Raw genomic sequence first — 20,642 nt, 5'->3', positions numbered from 1 at the left:
TCTTAAAATAGATTTTTTTTTGGAGGCTCTCCCACTTAGGTTTTGCTCTGATTCTTGAATGTGTAGGTTTAAATCTTTCACCAAACTTAGGAAATTTTCAAATGTGTTATCTTCGATTTTTTTTTTCTCAACTCTTTGTCTTTCTTCTTTTTTTGAGTCTATTTTCTCAGTTCTTCAAATTGTGTAAATTGTGTAAATTCTATTGTGTAAATAGAATTCTATTCTAAGTGTAAATTCTACTTACACAATAGAACCCTTCTATGTTCTCTGTTATCTCTACTGCTGAGCCAGTATTTTATTTTTCTTTTAATGATTTTAAATTTTATAATTTCCATTTGGTTCTTTTTTTTATAACTTCTTTGCTGAGATTTTCTATTTTTATCAGTCCAGTCAAAAAAATTTATTTTTGTATGTTTATGATAGCTGCTATAGAATTCTTATCAAATAATTACAACATCTGATTCATCTTGGTATTGGTATTGGTTGACCGTCATTTCTTTTTCAAGTTGTAATTTTTTGGCTCTTGATAATGAGCAATTTTTTAATTGTACCTAGGCATTTTGTATTAGCGGACTTTAGATCCTATTTGATCTTTTTTGTAGACAGTCCCTCTATTAAGGTATAGAATAAGGCTAGGTAAGTTTATATGCTCAGCTTTCCACTGAGCCCTACTGGTATCCTCCAGGCAAAAATGGAGTACTAACTCATAATGCCACATTGCAGATGAGTAGTATAAAAGTTCAACTACCCCTTAGCCTCTAAGACACCTTCCTACTTAAATTAAGGAACTGATTCACACCATTTCATTGCCTTTGAGTAGGGATGTAAGCTCACTCCAGCTCCCCACTGTGCCCAACTGGTACCAAGAAGGTCAGAAGCTTAGAGGTGATTAATACTAACTCACTTCACCTTGCTCAGTCTCATTGATTCCAAGTGAGTGTGGAAGACTCAGTTTGCAGTACAATCCCACTTTTTTGTTGTTTCCTTGAGTACAGTGTAAGCTCCATGAAGACAAGGATGTGTTTGGTTCATCTTTATAGTCTTATAACCTCATAAAGCATGATGCAGCCATTCTTGATTATTAAATGAATTTAAGAGATGGGATTAATGAACTTTAATAGGGCAGAGTTTCTGAGGTTCTGTAGTCTACAATTCTAAATAAAACATCACTAGAGGCTAAAGTGTGTTTTTCAGTGATACAAATATTTATGAAGTTTCCTGGTGGCCTAGTGAGTAGGATTTTGGGCTTTCACTGCCATGGCTAGGATTCAGTCCCTGGTCAGGGAACTGAGATCCTGCAAGCCATGTGACATGGTCAAAATTTTTCTTGAATACCAAAATAATTTTTTTTTAATTTATAAAAATTTCCCATCAGTGTTACAGAATTAAGAGTCTTGATAAACCCTTCTATAATTCAATATTTTACACACAAGATTTCAAATTGACACTAAAATACCAGTAATCCCACACTACTCTGGGAAGAAAATTTGATTTGAATTTTAAAAAATTCACTGAGTAAAGTTTCTATTGCCTCTTGTGAGAAGAAATTTGAATTTTTCTTAACTCAAACCTACATATGTCCTTCCTTTTTCTTCATATAAATCTAATAGGATGCCAGAAAGTCACTAGTTACACCTTTACTGGCTGTTCTCAGTGGCCTGCTTTCAATTTTAAAGAAGAATTATCTGGAGTCATTAAATTAACAACATTCTCCAGTGTACCCACTCTGTTATCCATCTGCTTAAGATGCTTGTCAGATGATACCTTTCTGTATCTGCAGTCTTCACCTGATATTCAAAGCTGTCAAACCTGGCTCCAAGGTAGTCTACCTTCTGTTCCTAGCTACAAACTGACTCTCATCTTTCAATTCTAATGACTGAGTAATGACTAATAACCCTCTCTCATCACTCCCCATTAAGGTTTTTGGGTCTTTGGAATGCATTTATACCTGGAGGATAGGAAGTGGAAAACATTTTAGAGATCAAAGTATATAGAAAGGTGCTTCTAAAAGAGACTCAGATCATCACACTCACTCTCCTTCAACCAGAACCCTGGATTATTTTACCCTTTCATATATGCCAGTCTATTTCTTACAACTTGTAAACTTTTTCCTATTCATCCCCAAGAATAAAACTAATAGAAGTTTTTGGTCATCATTAAAATTCAGTCAAGACTTTGTGTTAAAAGCAAATAAAATATAACCATCAACTGAAGAGAAATTCAAGGAGTATGGGGTAAAAGGAATAAACTGCAATCGCTTTTTAAACAAAATTATTTTTTAAAACTTTCAATGACATCCCTTTATTTCAACTCCTTGACCCAGCAATCAAAGTCCTATACATTAATATAGTCCCAATCCTACATCCTTTTCCCCAAATCACAATTACATATTTCTACTCCAATAAAACTAAATTTAATTGTACTGCAAAAGATCAGTTATGTGTTTCCCATTCATATCTCTGCTCACATCTTTTCCCTTGCCTGGAAAACCTTCATTTTTCCTTTCTGAATGCCCAGTTTCTCCATGAACATCTCTGTCATCATTGGCATCTTCAGTCTTCAGAGGTCTCTTATGGGGAGCTCCTAAAAAATTGTTTTCTACATTACTCCCCTAACACCTAACTTCACAGTTTTTCTAGTATCCTTCTAAGCTAGTAGTTCTTAAAGTAGATTATTCATCAGAATCACTTGGAGTCGTGTTAAAAAGACAGATTTCTTTGACTCCACTGAAGAAATACTGACTTAGTAGGTGTGGTAGGCAGAATTCTAAACCCCTCAAGATCTCTATATCTTGTTTATTCAATCAAACACTAATCGAAGTACTGCTATGAAGGTACTTTGCAGATATAATTAAAGTCTCAAGTGGGTACACCTTAAAATTTGGAGATTATCTGGTTGGGTCTACACTAATCATCTGAGCCCTTTAGAAGCAGGTTTTTCTCTGAAATGAAATAGCAAAAGAAGAAAGATTCAAAGCATGAGGCGGACTCCACATGACTTTGCTGGTTTGAAAACGGAAAGAGCCAAGCAGGAAGGAATGTGGGTGGCCTCCAGAAGCAGAGAGCCACCTCCAGCTGACAGCCAACAAGGACCTGAATTGTGCCAACCACTTGAGGGGAGCTTGGAACTGGATTTTTTCCCAGCGTCTTCAATAAGAACTTGGACTAATGAAACCCTAATTTTGGACTTGTGACACCTTAAACAAAAAAACTCAGTCACACCAACTGGACCTGCGACTTTCAGAACTAGGAGATAATAAATAGCTGTTGTTTTACACTGCTATATTCATGATGATTTGTTACATAGTACTAAAAACCTAATATAATAGATGTGGACCTAGGCTCAGGAATCTGTGTTTCAACAAGTGGGTGGTCCCTGACCACAATTTAAAAACATCATTGAAAAGTTTTATAATTTTCATTTCATCTATCCAAAAGACTAGGTTCACCACTAATTTCCAACTTAGGAAAATAATATCATTGTCCCTTAATTCCACCTCACACAGATATATTCCTGAATATCTTCTAACTTTGCAAAATTCTCCAAAGGGGATAAATTATTTATATCCAAAGTGTGAGACCCAAAGTCTGTGTCTGGACAAGTCCACATTCATGGAAACCTATGAAAGCCAAGGATGACTTTTGGATGGACTCAACTTCTCTGTAGCTGTGCACTGGCCATACAGCAGTAATAGGAATCCCTCAGTCTGCTAGTCAGGGTTCTATGTGAAATCTTGACAGTGGCATCCTAAAACTAGAGTTTTAAGTGCCATGCCTTCTCCTGGTCTCTCAGCAAGACCACCCCTTGTGTAAACAGAACATTTTCCAGGTAACATATGGTAGCAGGGAGCCTGCTTTAAAGGCTTCAGATTATTAGATATAGAAGAGCAAGGGCTTGAGATTCCTGAACACTGTGAAATTCTATCATCATGGGAATTCTCCCACTTTGCTTGATAGAGGCAATTGAGCACAACCTTTCCTATAAAAAGAAACTTATCAACATTAAAATTAGGAGCTCACATAGTTCAAGCTCCCAGACCAAACTCTACTTTACTACTTTTGATGGCAGGGAGCTCACCATCTTCCAAGTCGGCCTGTTCCAGGACTGAACAGCTCTGTTAGAGGGTGCTTCCTCAGGCTATGCACCCCCCTGGGCTTGAGGGCCCAAGGGGACATTCTGCCCTGCTTCAGAGTGCCGATCTGGCCTTGAGCACGCTGATGACACTTGAAGACTACCATCATACCTCGTCCCTTTGTCATGTGTGTTTTTAGGTAAATATCCCCATTCTCTCCAATAATGTCTTCTTGAATATTTTTCCCACCCACTCCACATGGTCAGTGTCTCAGAAAATCAACCACTTCAGAAGTAGTAGGAAGAAAGATGTGGGAAAGGCAGAGTGTTAACAAAAATAGGAGATGATAGTGACTTAACACAGGGGAATACAGAGACAAAACAGAGAAACTGACACACAGGCCAAGCGTTGTACCTAGTCCTTCATAGTTCTCCAGTTCTGAAAGAATACACATGATCCAGAGTAGCATATTGAAACTCACTGCTCCCTTACAAAAACAATTCCCTATCATCTCGCCACTATTTCACAAACCCCAGTGCATTCCCGTCCTTATTTTTGCCAGAATCATAAAGCAGCTGCAGTCAGAAGCCCTAATGGAGTCTCTAACCTGAACTAGAAAACAAAGATTTTAAAGGCAAAGCAAATATATGGCAGAGGAGGAAAAGCAGCCCCAATCCTCTTTCGTCCAGATAATATAACATAATCTTTGTCTTATCTGTCAATATCTGCAAGTCTGAAAACCTAAATATGTACAGTGCTTATGTGTCTAGACAGACAGACAGTTCTAGACAAATCACAGGGTTGAATTTTTAAGCTTTGGCAATATTTTAAACAAAGGTACCGCTGCAGTGGTTTTAAATCGCACATGCTGGTAGATCCACTGCAGCAGGAATTAGAGCAAGTGTCTTCAGGCTCGGATGAAAGGGGAAAGATCTGACGCTACAAAAAAAGTTTCTTTTCTGCTTCTCTCTCCCCTCCCAGCAGCCCGGCACAACACCTGTCTCATCAGCAGGGGCACTCGGAAGGGATGGGCCTCCAGGCACCTCAGTCCCAAGATTCTCTATGCCTCATTCTTCATCCACGCTGCTCGTAATGTTCCATCACTGGCACAGTTACACCTGAACACTCTGGTGCTGCCAAACACCTGGCTTGATTTTCCACTGTCCAAATGAAAAATAAGCATAATCTGCTTTTTGAGGATACAGCAAATGAGGGAGTTCATGACAAATTGTGTTGGTTTATGCAGAATAGTGATAATAAGATACAAATGAGAATTTTTTGCTTAATGAATAATACTAATCACGTTTCAACAAATGCTGTGCCCTTCTAATTAGAGAGACTGCATAAAATCAGCTTAATTTATTTGTGACTAGTTATACAGAGTTTAAATATTTACTAGAGATTTACTCAAATGTTTGAGAGGATTTTAAACATTTCCTACAGTTGCAGCGGCCTGCCTAGTTCTGCGAGGTGTGGAGACAGCTCTCACTTGTGGGAACTCTCCGATTCTGCTGTGTGTCACGCAAATCCTGGTTTCAGAACAAAAAAGAAAGGGTATTATTGATTTACATACTAATTCTCCAACTGTTACTCATTTCTTGATTCCAGCTTCCAAAGTTGCTCTCCCAACATTCATCACTGCAGTACACTGGAGGGGATGAGCATCTTTTTCAATAAATTATAGGAACTATGACTAATTACAGTGATATTAACTATGCAAAGTAATGTGTAACTTAAAATGGATACGTTCATCATTTCAAATTACGCCTTTTGATGGTCTAATACAGGCATGCTCTTTTTTGTAATGAATGCGTACTATGTGTTCTAAGAAACTTTGTAATTCTAGGTTCTGCTTCTGAACATCCTGACCTATTAAAAACAATCTTCTAGAGCCTCTTTTATGATACCGAGAATTTAAAAGGGGGACAAGCACATGACCATGGGATGATAAGATGATAAGAAGTAGATACATGTGTCTGAATATACATATATACGTACATATATGTTTTTCCTCCCTGGTATGGAATTAGATATTAAAAAATCCTGGTTATAAGAAGCTGTGCTGAAATGCCTTATTATTTGTATTTTTCAAAAGCATTTTGACCATGAACTACTTTTATTCAATCTTAATAGCAATCCTGGGGGTTTTAGGTAACTGTATCCTTATGTTCTGGGTGAAGACATTGAGGCCCTTGTAGGCTAGGTGGGGCTTCCCAGGTGACACAGTGGTAAAGAACCCGCCTGGCAGTACAGGAGACACAGATGTGGGTTCGATCCCTGGGTCCGGAAGCCCCCCTGGAGAAGGAAATGGCAACCCACTCCAGTATTCTTGCCTGAAGAATCCCATGGACGAAGGAGCCTGGCAGGCTATAGTCCATGGAGTTGCAGAGAGGCAGACACAACGGAGCAACCCAGCACAGCAAGGCACGTGGGCGAGGTGAACTGTGCAAGGCCACCGGGCTACTGTAGGGTGACAGTCTGGCACTAGACCCTAAAGTGTGCCGTCTGGGCCTTGTTACAGTCCCTACACCAACTGAACCGATATTTAAGTGAGCTAATTGTAAAAACAAAATTACTTTCCAAAATTCTCCCTTTACTTGAGCAATATGATTTGTTCCATCATTCATTTATGCATTCATTCTTCAATTCACAATCATTTATTGAACACATTTTCTGTCTCAGATACTGTGTGAGATACTGCAGATAGAACATGCAGACACAATTCTTCCCTTCCAGGGCCCTTCCTCTGGTTAGGAAGATGGATAGCTAGTCCAAGAACTACCAAACACATGGGGAGGACTATAATAAAGGTTTGCATAACATGCTATGAGAGCACAGAACTGAGAGAATTATTTCTGACTAGGGGATTAGTAAGGAGGTGGTCAAAGGGGGATTCTCCAATTAGGGAATGGTTAAAGTGAGTCTGAAAGAATTCACAGATTTCTCCCAGCAGAAAAGGCATTCCAAATGCTTGAAACAGCAAAGCATGAAGGAGAAATTTGGAAGGGCAAGCAGAGGATTCCGTGGAGGGCCTTATATGTCATGGTGAAGAGCTCAGGCTTTATTCTATGGTGAAGAGTCAGGTGAGGGTTCTGAGCAGAACAGAGCTGGGGTCTGTTTTCTGTTTCAGCAAGGTCACCTGGAGAGGATGTGGAAAATGGATTGGAAAGAAATACACTGGCAGAAGAGAGACCAAGTAGAAGGCTACTGCAGTACTGTAGGAGCAAGTGGCAAGGACCTGAGTCAGCACTGGGGAAGCAAAGGGCAGGGGCTGAGTAGGGAAAGTAGAGTTAAAGGATATTTAGGAATAGAATGGTTTACTGGATTATATTTATGGTATATATAGGCATATTTGCCCCAGTCTTCTGTTTCTTTTTTCTTTCTATGTTTAGGTGGCATGATTCATTAGCCCTTAGGCTTCTAGAAGGCAAGAGCGATGTTTGTCAAAGGGAAATTCTTGTTATTCTCTTGAAATTGCACCTTGTACAGTGCTCACAATGTAACAGGTATATCCTAGATAAGGTTTTTTGACTTATGATTCACTGACATATTGTGACATGATGGACTTTCCTCCAACTTACAAGAAAACCAAACAAGTACATCACAATAAAAATGTGTCCATCAACCCATATGCTTAGTGGAAGGACATATTAAATTCCCAAGTGCCAACTACAAACAGCACTGCAAACTTCAAAGAAGTTTTTTTTTTTCTATACTATAATATATAGTTGTGGCAGCAATGATAATAATGTCAAAGTTGTTCTAAACTCTGTACACACAGTACTCATTAATACTCATAACAACTCTTGGGGTACTACTTTTCCCCCCATTTTACAAATGAGGAAATTGAGACACGAGGAGGTTAAATGACTTGTTTATGGTCACTCAGTTTATTAAGAGAGAATTTGAAAAAAAAAAAGCTATTGGCGTCAGAGTCTGCACTTCTGTTTAAGATGGCATACTGCATTTCAAGATAGCTGTGACAACACTTAACTCATAATTAAGAAAATGACTGTGTAATAAATAAGTGGGGTTAAGTGCAGACTCTGAAGCCAATAGCTTTTTGTTTTTCAAATTCTGACTCTTAATAAACTGAGTGACCATAAGCAAGTCATTTAACCTCCTCGTGTCTCAGTTTCCTCATTTGTAAAATGTGGGGTGGGGGGAAGTACTGCCACAAGAGTTGTTATGAGTATTAACGAGTACTGTGTGTACAGAGTTTAGAACAACGTTGACATTATTATCATCGCTGCTACTCTGTCACATTAAAGAAAAACAGACTCAGGCCTTAACAGTAAGATGTGGTTCTATCCAAAATCCTTAAGTACAATAATAGTAGTACCATCACTATTAATTATAATGAGACCAAAGAAAGTGTGTTTCAATCATAGCCAGGTTCCTAACTCTGATGTTAAGATGTATTTGACTGAGAATAGCAATCTCAAACTATTAGACTTGCTTCAAATTTTGTTTCCCCGTTTTCCTTTAAAGTCTCGCAAATACAGAGCATCTTTTAAAATATAAAAACCTTTTTGAACTTAGTGAGACTTTCAGTCTTGGGGTGAAAGACCCATTCTTTTTCTATCCAGGATTGCCTTTCATTGGTCCTATGTCTATTTTTTCAATCTTCAGAAGATTTTTAAATCCACACAAACTCCTGATATTTGATACCTAAATCTGTGCTTAAAATAAAGAGAAGGAAACATTTATTGAAAACATAGTAGTACTCAGTAAATGTTTGTCTGGCTAGACTCTTGACATGAGTAGCATGTTTGCTCACTAGATACATGCATTGCTATTTGGTCCTTATGACATGAGGTCAGGTAGCACTGTTGATCTCTGCCGTGCAGACAAGAAATCTGGGAGAATCAGAGCCTTACCCAGGATCACACAATTAACAGGTGACCCAGAAGGAATCTGCCCTGAAGCCACCTGACTCTAAGTCCCTGTGCCCAGCCCCAGTGATCAAGGTGATTCTTGGACTTCAACTCCTCATGCTGAAGAATCTTGTTAATAATTATTTTAGACAAAGTTGACCCTTCCAACGTGTTAAGTATTTTATTAGGCTTTTCTCAGATTACTTAACTCCATCGTGTCTTTTTCTTCTAAGGTCATCTCAGCAGCCTGAACAACATGCAGATGCATCATGATAGAACAGAATATTTTAAACAATCCTCCAAGGATGCAGCATCCTCATCTAAAAATCAAGGGACCAAGAAGAGTAGGTGGTAATTCAGAAACTAGTATGATTTTAGACCTTGGTCATCTCAAGTGCCTCTCAGTGACTTCACGTGCTCATACTTTATGACTGTTACAAAATAAAGATTAGGTAATTAAATGGAATTTAAAAAATCACTGAACATTTTTTAAAGTGTTTAATGAAATGACCCTTTAAAAACAACCTATTAGATGTCACATGCCTTTCAAACATGTAACATCCTAATGAGAACAGAACAAACAAATAAACAGCTGAGGCCTTTAGGGTCCCTGAGATCATAAAACTTTTGGCCTCTTTTCTGACACCAATGGCTTTCAACTCCACTGCACCTCCTCAGATAGCTGGTACCAGAGGCTGCAGCCTTGAAAGGCAGCCGGCAGCAACTCGGACTGAAGTTGTTCTGGCAGCAGGAGGCCCCTGATTATTTTAAAATGTGCTTTCATTGTGCTGCTTGCAGCTGTGAGTGAATTTTGTTTAAACAAACAAAAAAAAAAGGACCATTTACTTCTTTAAAATCCAGGTTTTTCCCCCTCTGCAGAGCAGCTGCAAGGGGCGCAGCTCTGACTTTACAAGCCCCCTGCCTCCCCAGAGCACCACTTTGGGAGGATGCCTTCCTCTCCAGGAGGGAATCAACGCTGAGCTCTGGAGGGCTCAGGCTTCCAGGGCTCTCCTCATTGGCTGACCCGTGCAGACAGGCAGATGGATGGACCAACCGTAGAACTGTAGAGTTTCAAAGCTGGCAGAGTCCTTAGAAGTACTCTGGTCTGACTAGCGGGCCCTTTACAGATGAGAATACTCAAGGACAAAGAGGTTAAGTGGCTGGCCTAAGGTTTCACATCTAGCTAATGGCAGTCCCAGTGCCTATAATCTGGAACCAGGAGTAATGGGGTACAGGGAAATAGAGATGGGGTGCCATCATTAGACAGAGTCTGCCATTCTTCTTCCCCAAGGCAGTATTTATGAGAGCTGTCTGCTTGGTATCCTAAAGATGCTTGGCCACTGGCTCCCTTGTTCCTCACCAGTTCCATTTCTGAATCACCTTCTCAGTTGAATTCTGGAACTACTTCTCTCTATCCTCTCCGTCTGCCACAGGATCACCTCTCTCAGTAAAGACTCTTCCTGCCAGTGTAGGAGAAGCAGGATTGTGAGTTTGATCCTTGGGTAGGGAAGATCTCCTGGAGGAGGAAATGGCAATGCACTCCAGTATTCTTGCCAGTAAAAAATCTCAAAGACCGAGGTGCCTGACAGGCTACAGTCCATGGGGCACAGAGTTTGGTGCAACTGAGCTCATATGCATGGCACTTCTCTTAAAAAGTACCATCTCCCCAATGCATCAGGTATTGCAAATTTGATATGACTGTAATTCATAGATGTGAATATGTGCTTTGTTTAAATTTATTTCTGGCCTTTGCAATCCACATTGCTCGTGAGGTTTCTTCCTTTGAGGACACTGCCAAATTAGGCAAGAAAGTCTTAGAGCATGGCTTCAGAGCTTCTTCTTAGGTCAGCACACAGGTAACCAGTGACGATGAATCCTCCCAGGCATCTATGAGTTCAGAATGAGCCACATGGTGATGAATGGTGATCAATTTTATTTCTGCCATTGCCCCTTTAGCAAGAGGGCAGCTCTGCCAGTCACTTGCCAATCAATTTCACAGAATGCAGGTTTGTCTCAACCAATTCAAGTCTCCTAATTAATGAAGCAACAAAATTTTGACATTTTGCTGGCTTCTCTGGCTCTTGTGGGAATTGGGGAAGAGAACTGAAGGAGGTTCAGGAGAAGGGGGAGAGTGAGTACAGAGAGAAAAATACATACTGATTTAACAGGTCTTCGCCAATTCTTAGCTAATGATAACTTTTTAAATAAGCAATTTTTAAATTATGAAAGCAATATGTGTTCAGTGCAGAAAATCTTTAAAAAATACTAGGAAGTAAAAAGAATAAAATGTATACCACTTTAAGTTTGACTTTTTTTTTTTCATGTAATTAAAACCTGAATGCCATTTAGCTTAAATGGTTAGGTAATATATTAGCTCACTCTAAAATTAGGGCACAGTTTAGCGCTGTTTTAATTCAGAAATGTGACAATGCCATCAGATACAAGGTCTCACTATACCTCTGCTTCATCTCCTGTGGGTCAGTTACCCTTAAAGCCAACTTCCTTCCCCAGGGGATTTCCCACAAAATCTCTTCCAATATCACCTGGGACTTCATGTTTCCTCATCATGGTCAAGGAAAGAGAATGTGTATCTACCACCCAACTAAATGTCTTTCAAGTCTTTTAATTGGATCAAATGAAAGGACATGCCTATATGTGAATCAAACATTAGTGCCAAGGCAGTGCTTGCACTAAATGGCATGGGCATGCATCATGTGTCTACTTCTAACTAATAACCATAACTAGACAGATGGGATCAGGCTGACTGACCTCAGTCAATGATGGACCACCTATAGAACGCAAGGTAAAAGTCAACCTTATCAAACTAAATGGCTGATGCACATGGTATGGAGGTAGAGAGGATAATGGGATAGATGTTAGGGAGTCAATCACAATGTTTTCCATACACTGGAAGTCCAACTGCCTACTGAAGAACCACTTTAGGTATTTTTTCTATATAGCTCTGAACATAACATATATATACTCTGTATGCATGTGTTTGTGTACATTGCACATTAGATATATACTATATATACTATTTTATGTATTCTTTAATTTTAACTGACAATTACATCATCAGCATTTTCTCATGTCACTAAATACTCCAAAAAATTATTTAAAAGGCTGCATGGAATATAATTACTTTACAATGTTGTATTAGTTTCTGGTATACAACAATGGGATCAGCCGTATGCATGCCAATGATAAAATAATTAAGTTAAAAAAAGGCTGCATGGAATTTAAATAACTCCCCAAATTTGAAGATTTACCAAGTTGTTTCACTTTTTATCCTTACAAATTAAGCTACAATAAATAAATCTGCACATGTATCATTGTCATATCCAAGCTTGCTTCCATAGGACAGACTACAAGAAGTGGTATTGGAGAGTGAAAGGGAATAAACAAAGCTGAGAAGCTAAGACCTCAGTTTCCAAAACCTGAGTCTGCATTTTCTTACTAACAGAAAACCTCACCTAAACCTTGATTTCAAAGATCCAGGGATATACCCTGATTTGTCAAGCTCAGTTCATCCGCAGATTCCTTGCTGTGAAGATAGTCGAAGTAGAATTCTGTAGAGTTGCTACTTGATTGGCAGCCCCTTACATCCCTCAACTGGTAAGGAATCTGGCTGCAGTGCAGGAGACTCTGGTTTGATTCCTGGGTCAGGAAGATCCCCTGGAGAAAGGATAGACTAACCACTCCAGTATTCTCAGGCTTCCCCTGATGGCTCAGCTGGTAAAGCATCTGCCTGCAATGCAGGAGACCTGGGTTTGATCCCTGAGTTGGGAAATCCCCTGGAGAAGGGAACAGCTACCGCCACCAGTAGTCTGGCCTGGAGAATTCCATGAACTGTATAGTCTTTGGAGTCACAGAGAGTTGGACATGACTGAAGGACTTTCACTTTCACTTACATCACAGACATGGTCTAAGTAATGAGGAGCATCTTCTCTAGAGGAGAAAGTCATGATCAGAAGGAGAGGGAAGACAGGCTAAGTGGACACTAACAACTCATCATATAAATGTCATCTTTTAAAATCCTTAACACCATGATCAGTTCAGTTCAGTCACTCAGCTGTGCCCAACTCTTTGCGACCCCTTGAATCGCAGCACGCCAGGCCTCCCTGTCCATCACCAACTCCCGGAGTCTACCCAAACCCATATCCATTGAGTCGGTGATGCCATCCAGCCATCTCATCCTCTGTCATCCCCTCTCCTCCTGCCCCCAATCCTTCCCAGCATTAGGGTCTTTTCCAGTGAGTCAACCTTTCGCATGAGGTGGCCAAAGTACTGGAGTTTCAGCTTCAACATCAGTCCTTCCAATGAACACCCAGGACTGATCTCCTTTAGGATGGACTGGTTGGGCTACGTCATGACATAGTTACTACCATAAATTGGGTAGAGAAGGAAACTAACATTCATAGAAATCAAAGTAATTGCCTTGGATCTCTGTGTCTCCCTGTCTCTGTTGCTCTTTCTCACTCTCTCTCTCTCGCACACACACACCTTTCAGTCATTTTCTCTTCTGCATTCCAGGACAGTGTGCTAACTTTCCCCAAAACTGTTCAAAATGGCTTCTTAGCATCACTGAAGAGCCTGTAGACTCAGTCTAGTCAGTTCATCTTATTTTCTAGCCTAGGAGAATAATATAACCAGAGATATTAAATACCCTGCCCAAGTTAAAACCTAATGTCATAAGCAAATTCAAACTCAAGGCTTCTATCTCCCAAGCTAGGTGATCTCCCATTCACATGTGGATGTTTCTGTCACTTCAAAGAAGAGTTAGCTCTGAGGGTAAAAATTAGTGTCAGGAAGACACTCCAGAGAAGAATGACAAAGGACAATGAGTACCTGTGCAGTCTCCAGAGTATCCTACTGTCTCCTTAGAAAGAGATGAACTTGCATCTACTGATAGCAGTGTTAAAGGAGTAACTGAGGACAGTAGTGGAATTAGAAAGTCAACAAACACTTATCACATACTTCTTAGGTGTCCAAACACCTTTTGCAAAAGCAAGGTGCTGGGGAGAGAGTCATAAATAACGCAGGTATGGTCACTTGCCTCACAAAGGTAGAAATCTGATGGGGAAGGTCGATGTTAAACAAAAAGTCACAGGTGTGATGGCTATTTGGAAAGGTCAAGTGCAGGGTACTGTGGGAATGCAAAGCCCAGCCCATCAATCGCAGTAGGAATGGCCACTCAAAAGAGAAGAGTTTAAGTTGAGACTTGAATGATGTGTAGGACATATTCAAGGGCATGTGGAGTACACTAGTGAGCCAAGTAATAGTGTATAAAGGCCTGGAGGGGAAAGAAAGTGATGGTGTGGGATATAAGGTCCCTGTGGTTGGAGCATAGAATAAAGAAGAGGGTGGAACAACTCCCTAGAGAGGCAAGTAGGGACCAGAGAATATAGAGCTCCATGAGCTATATTCAAGAATTTGGTACTTACTCTGAGGACAATAGAAGAGTTTTAAGCAGGGAGAGACATAATCATCTCTGCATTTTAAAAGATTCTTCTTCCAGCAGCATTGAGAGCAAAGAAGGAAATGAAACTGAACGTGGTGAAAAAACCTCTTAGGATGAGCTTACACTGGTCAGATTAAACCATGGTGGTGGCTTAGATGTGAGTGTTAGCAGAGAGGAACCAGCATTTGCTTCCACTGTTCCTTGAACCATGCATAACAGGAAAAGCAAAATCAAACCTAAAGTCTATGCATGAGGGGGGTCTCTGAGAATTACGATAAAAAGGAATTAAAATTGCCTTGTTTGCTAAGAAAGGATTAGATAAATGCATCCACAGAAGAAAAATAAAATTAGGTGTAGTGTTCTGATTCACAGACACCATTTCCTGGCCAGATGCTGCTGTGAAAATTTCAGAAACACTCGCTAAAAATCATAAATGAAAATCACATATTCACAACATTTAATGAGAATACAGGCTGAATTTACAGCTGCTGAATGTACAATATGGATGAAGATGTTGATTTACCCATGGAAGATGGAAATATATATGATAGAGGAAAACAGTACACAGAAACGTGATAAACATTTGCATGAAAATGAGTCACTGGAAAAACTCAAAACTTCTCCAATACTTTATGCACCAAATTATCTTCAGAGCAGTCAAAAAGAAATAATAATAAATAATAATAGTGCATTTTCCTGCCATTAATTTTGTCACAAAACTTCTGTTGACTTCAGTGGAAGTTCTGCATCTAGAATGTGGCTCAGGAAATTTATAGTCTGTAACTCAGAGACCAAAGACCTTGAACATCAAGAAAATCTCTTACCCTTATTTATATACACTGTTCTTTATCACAAAAGAAGAGCTGGTACCCATTCCAACTAACCAATCATTATGCAAGGAATATTCTGACTCACCCAGCATCTTTAATCAGTAAATGCTGTGCCAATGGAGAGAGAGTGGGAAGAAGTCACAGCATCCATTAATAAAAAATGACTTGGGCTTTCTATCAACAGAAGCATCATTAGAAAACGTATGGTAGGAAAATAGTAGGCTGTAGATTTGTGGTGGCAGGGATGGCAGTAGAATACTAACATTTATACCCTCTTAAGCACTTTGTTTTAAAATGATGCGGATTTCAGGTAACTACATATGTGCTTAATACAGCATTTTGCATTTCCAGTTTCTTCCTAAATTCCTGAATATAGTCTCAAAAGGTAGGACTGCCTTACCTGACTCTGGCTCTACCTGACTCTGGCTCTCCCTCCAGCCTCCTAACAGAAATATTTCTATTTTTTGCCAGTTTTATTGAAGTATAATTGACACATGACATGATATGATTTTAACATATACAACTTAATGATGTGATACATGTATTTAGTACAAAATTATAAATCATAATAAGTTTAGCATAAAAATACGAAGTGCTTCACGAATTTGCATGCTATCTTTGCATAGAGACCATGCTAGTCTTCTCTGTTGGGTTCAAATTTTGTAGTGTACATGCTGTTGGGAAAAGCATCAGAGGTATTTTTAACAGGTAATTGACTGTCACTGTCTGAGTACATCTTCCATAAAGGCTTTTGGTCAATTCTTGGCAAAAGACATATCAGATATGAAGGAGAAGATCCTCAGATTAATCTAATATTTTCTTGAACAGTCTCCTCTTTGCTCCACTTCTCCTCCCAATCATGATCTCTTGAGTAAGTAACGAAAATATAATTCACATTTCTAATAAACTATGCAATCTATATTTCAACTGACAGTACTTCTTGGTCACACAGTAGAGTTGTAATTCCAAAGTAGCTATACTGCATTTTGAAAGAAAACAAGGCAGTCACATTCCATTAACAGTGTGCCTCATCGAGGGTGTCTCTTGGTAGGTTAAAGGGAGCTGAGTCATCCACTGGGGGTGAATGGGAGGATCATACATTCATATAAAACATCTACACATCTTAATGGGGGAATGAGCTAAAACTACAAAAGTCCTCATTATTTGTATAACTTTTCCAGTATCACTAATGCATGCCACCGGTGGATTAATAGTATTCTGCCCTAATGGCATTTCTATCCTAACATTAACCCAAGCATGGTCCAGAGTTACTCAAATATCCATGGAGGAGCTTACTATAGTTTATGCAATTTCCAGTTCTGTCAGTTCAATAAGAACAACAGCATCAAACTCCTCATCTAAGGCTCAGTTGTACAGATCTGAAGTCTAGAGACTAGATAATAATATCAAATATTACTCACAATGAATTTAGATTCCCATTGTGTCAGTTTTCCAAGCCTTGTTTTCAAAAGATCATGCTCTGATCCTGTTATACATAGTAGAAAATGACCGTTAATGATATTTCACTATTAACCTATATCCTATCGTCAGTCAGAAGAGGGATAGATGGTGTTCTCAAATCACTACTCAATCTATACTGGAAATAAAACTGGCTTTTATAAGAAGTAATTGGAACAGGACTTCCCAGGCAGTGCTAATGGTAAAGAACCCACCTACCAATGCAGGAGATGCAAGAGACGTGGGTTCAATTCCCAGGTTGGGACAATCCCTTGAAGTAGGCAGTGGCAACCCACTCCAGTGTTCTTGCTTGTAAAATTCCATGGACAGAGAAACCTGGACGGACACAGTCCACAAGGCCACAAAGAGTCAAACATGACTGAGTACATGTACGCCCGCGCGCACACACACATACACACACGGTTGGAATATACCACCCACCAAAAGAAAAAAAAATCCTATTTAATCCAATCTTCTATTGGAATTCCAGGATTTATGTCACTATTATAGAAAAACTCATTTTTGTTATAGCACCAACACGGCCAAACAAATGACTTCTAGATGGGAGAAGAAAATATTTGGCTGAGATAAATAGGTGTTCAAACAGGCCTCCCCAGCTTACTCATTTTGCTATATGGAAAATGAACTAACCGAGTTTAATGTACACCAAATGAGATTTGGAAGCATGTTCTAATTCACTTCATTCTGTACCAGGAATGAGCAGTTTTTGATTTCTCTACACCCACCTTTAGCCCCTAAAGTATATTCTCAACAAAATGGCCAGTGATCCTTTTAAAATATACACCAGGTCATGAGATTTCTCTATTCAGTCTCCTCCACATCTCCCATTCTACAAACAGCAACCCTGAGCCCTGGCAATGGTCTACAGACCTATACAACCTGGCCTCTCTGGTCTACTTCTTACCCTCCCCTGCTCACTTTAGTCCCACTGAACACATGCTTCTCCAACATGCCCAATATACTCACAGCCCAGGGCCTTTGCACTATTTGTCCCCTCTGACCAGAGCACTCTTTCCTCTGACATGACTCATTCTCTCACCTTCTTCAAATTTTTGCTCAAAAGTCACTATCTCAACAGGCAACCCTGTCCAACCTATTGAAAATTATATTGTGCCTCCTCTCACCTATTCCTCTTGTCTGTTCTGTTTGTCCTCCATAGCACTCATCATTTTTAACATTCTTCAGGGTTTACATGTTTACTATGTTTATTGTCTCTCTCCCTCACTAGAATGTAAACTTCACAAGGGCAGAAACTTTAGTTCATTTTATTCACTAATATTTACTCAGAACTTGAAACAATTCATGTTGTGTTATTGTTGCTGTTTACTTGCTCACTCATGTCCAACTCTTTGAAATTCCATGGACTGTAGCCTGCCAGGCTCCTCTGTCCATGGGATTTCCCAGGCAAGAATACTGGAGTGGGTTGCCATTTCCTTCTCTAGGGGAATCTTCCCAACCCAGGGATTGAACCCATGTCTCCTGTTTCCTGCATTGGCAGGCTGATTCTTTACCTCTGAGCCACCTGGAAAGCCAAGAAACAATGTACAGCACACAGTAAATGTAAGCTTGATAATATTTGTTGAATAAAAGAATTCATTCCAAAGTTGCTGAATTTAGCAAAGATCTAGCACACTGAAGAGTCACAGCTGTTTTACTTCAAGCTATAATTTCAATTCTGAAGCCTCAGTTTTATCATCTGTAAAATGGAATAATTATGTCATTTAACACTTAGGCTTGTTGTAAAGATTGAGACAAATACAAATGGAAAGTATTTTGAGCAATGATTCATATATTGATTATTTTGACTAGTCTAAGAATAATAGGAACCATACCTAACATTTGTATAGAATTTTCCACCTTACAAAGAACACCGTTGTTTTCATTAGATCCTCCCAGGATCCTCCCAGATTCACTCTAGGAAAATTTTAATAACTGAGTCCTCAGTGTCTGTGCCTCCACAATACATCAGGGGTGTATCCAACCACAAGGCTCTTAATGAAGGAGGCAGATTAAGACTGAAGTCCTCTGGGTCCAAGCCCTATGCCCTCTCCTCAGTGTCAGATAAAGAAAATACTACTAGCGCAAGATTTTAATAAAACAAGATGCTCTCTAATGGTGTTTTTGCTTTTGTTTTTGTTTTGTTTTATTTATTGAGTCTGGATGTCTGCACAGAATGTGACTTATATGAGGTTGTAGCATCAATACCAAGTACTCCCTGCAAATCCCAAGAAGTCATGACTCAACCCTTGGAAGAGACTTCTTATCACCGATCATTGACTTAATCATGTGGGTGCAGACTAGAGTACCTTTACTATGTCAGTGTTTCCTAACATCTACAAACATCTCTAGAAAGGATCAGGTTTTCTGAGAAGAGCATCCAAATTCCTGATTCAGTGTGGTTTACATGGTTGGCATTTAGTAAATTCTTAATGTATAAATGAATGGATTTTAAAACTGAGTGTGTTTACTGTTGCTGCCCACATTAGCTTGCAACACAACATTTTCTCCCTTCTTTTCTACTACAGTAATTAGAATACAAGCAGATGTCTACAGCATCATGCCACACCCCATCCCTCACTATTGTGCTAACTGGAAAACAGGTTCCCCAGAATGTTATGCATGAAAGAATTACACATTGAGGAAATGCTAAGTTAAACAAGTTCAAACAGGATTTTTCAATACAGGACTTCTCATAGCTTTAATCCCATGATGCATGTTGCAAATCTTCAAAACCTATAGCATTTTGCAAATTTATTGGAAAATTTGTATACTCCCTCCCCCATGAAACAAAGCCTTTTGCACAGAGTTTCTCTCAAGTCAAGCTTACCAAAGAATGTGTTTATCTATAACAAATACACAGAGGATCTTCAAAAGTAGATCCAAAAAAAGAGTAAAATAAAATGCCAGGAACATGAAGAAGTCAAGAGGAGTCCACATATTTTGTAAAACTGAATACCTTACAAGGTAATTTTACTTAGATTTACGATTCAATTTCCATTAAGTCTTGGCTTCCCCGGTGGCTCAGCGGTAAAGAATCCACCTGAAATGCAGGGGTGGCAGGAGATGCAAGTTCAACCTCTGAATCAGGTCAAGATACCTGGGAGGAGGAAATGGTAACCCACTTCAGTATTCCTGTCTGAAGAATCCCGTGGACAGAGGAGTTTGGCAGGCTACAATCCATGGGGTCACGAAGAGCTGAACATGACTGAGTGACTAACACACTTTTCCATTAAGCTGAATACAGGGTTTGCATAAGCCCCAGATTCTGAAAGTGTATTATTTTGGTGGATGTGCTGAAGATTGGTATTTATTTCACCTTTTTTTTTTCAAAGGAAGGCACTGGTTTGGGGTACTTATATAATCTCATGGATAGACCAAAGCTCCTCATAGACAAAGTAGTTAAACTTATGGTGGGAAGGAAAACAAAGGACACTCCTGTCCCACTGGTCTTAGCACAGGGTCTCTTGGCCCATGTAAATGAAAACTTCCATCAAAAGGCAAAATTTATCTAAAAACCTTTTTCAGTTAGCAGCATGTTACTTATATTTATAAAATTAAATAAAGCTAACAAAGTACAGAGAACATAGGCCACAGACTTACACATTTAAATGAGGCCAAAAAGAGGATGGTTGAGGAGTGAGGTATGTCAGGGAAGGATGGCTGGGATTGGGCTCCCTAAAAGGGGGTGATAGGAAGGTCTTATCATGGAGGAGGATCAGGTAAAACGGGAATGAGAGACCCTTGAACTCCACTGTGTCCACTGCGCACTTTAGCCTTGTGGCAGCCATGCTGATTGACTCAGCAGTAAAGAATCCGCCTGCCAATGGAGGAGACGTGGGTTCGATCCCTGGGTTGAAAAGATTCCCTGGAGAAGGAAATGGCAACTCACTCCAGTATTCTTGCCTGGAGAATCCCATGGACAG

At 39.5% G+C, this 20,642-nt stretch overlaps 1 non-coding gene across 1 annotated transcript; it reads right to left on the bottom strand.

Annotated features, from left to right (window-relative positions):
- Positions 1–15,821: 15,821 nt before the first annotated feature.
- On the bottom strand, positions 15,822–15,930 carry LOC139035341 (U6 spliceosomal RNA). The gene has a single exon (XR_011488008.1). It is a non-coding gene; the product is annotated as a U6 spliceosomal RNA (small nuclear RNA).
- Positions 15,931–20,642: the final 4,712 nt, after the last annotated feature.

The sequence above is a fragment of the Odocoileus virginianus genome, chromosome 5 (assembly GCF_023699985.2).
Source record: "Odocoileus virginianus isolate 20LAN1187 ecotype Illinois chromosome 5, Ovbor_1.2, whole genome shotgun sequence".
NCBI classification, from domain to species: domain Eukaryota; kingdom Metazoa; phylum Chordata; class Mammalia; order Artiodactyla; family Cervidae; genus Odocoileus; species Odocoileus virginianus.
Note: the sequence above shows the minus strand (reverse complement) of the source record. Positions and strands in the feature narration are given on the sequence as shown.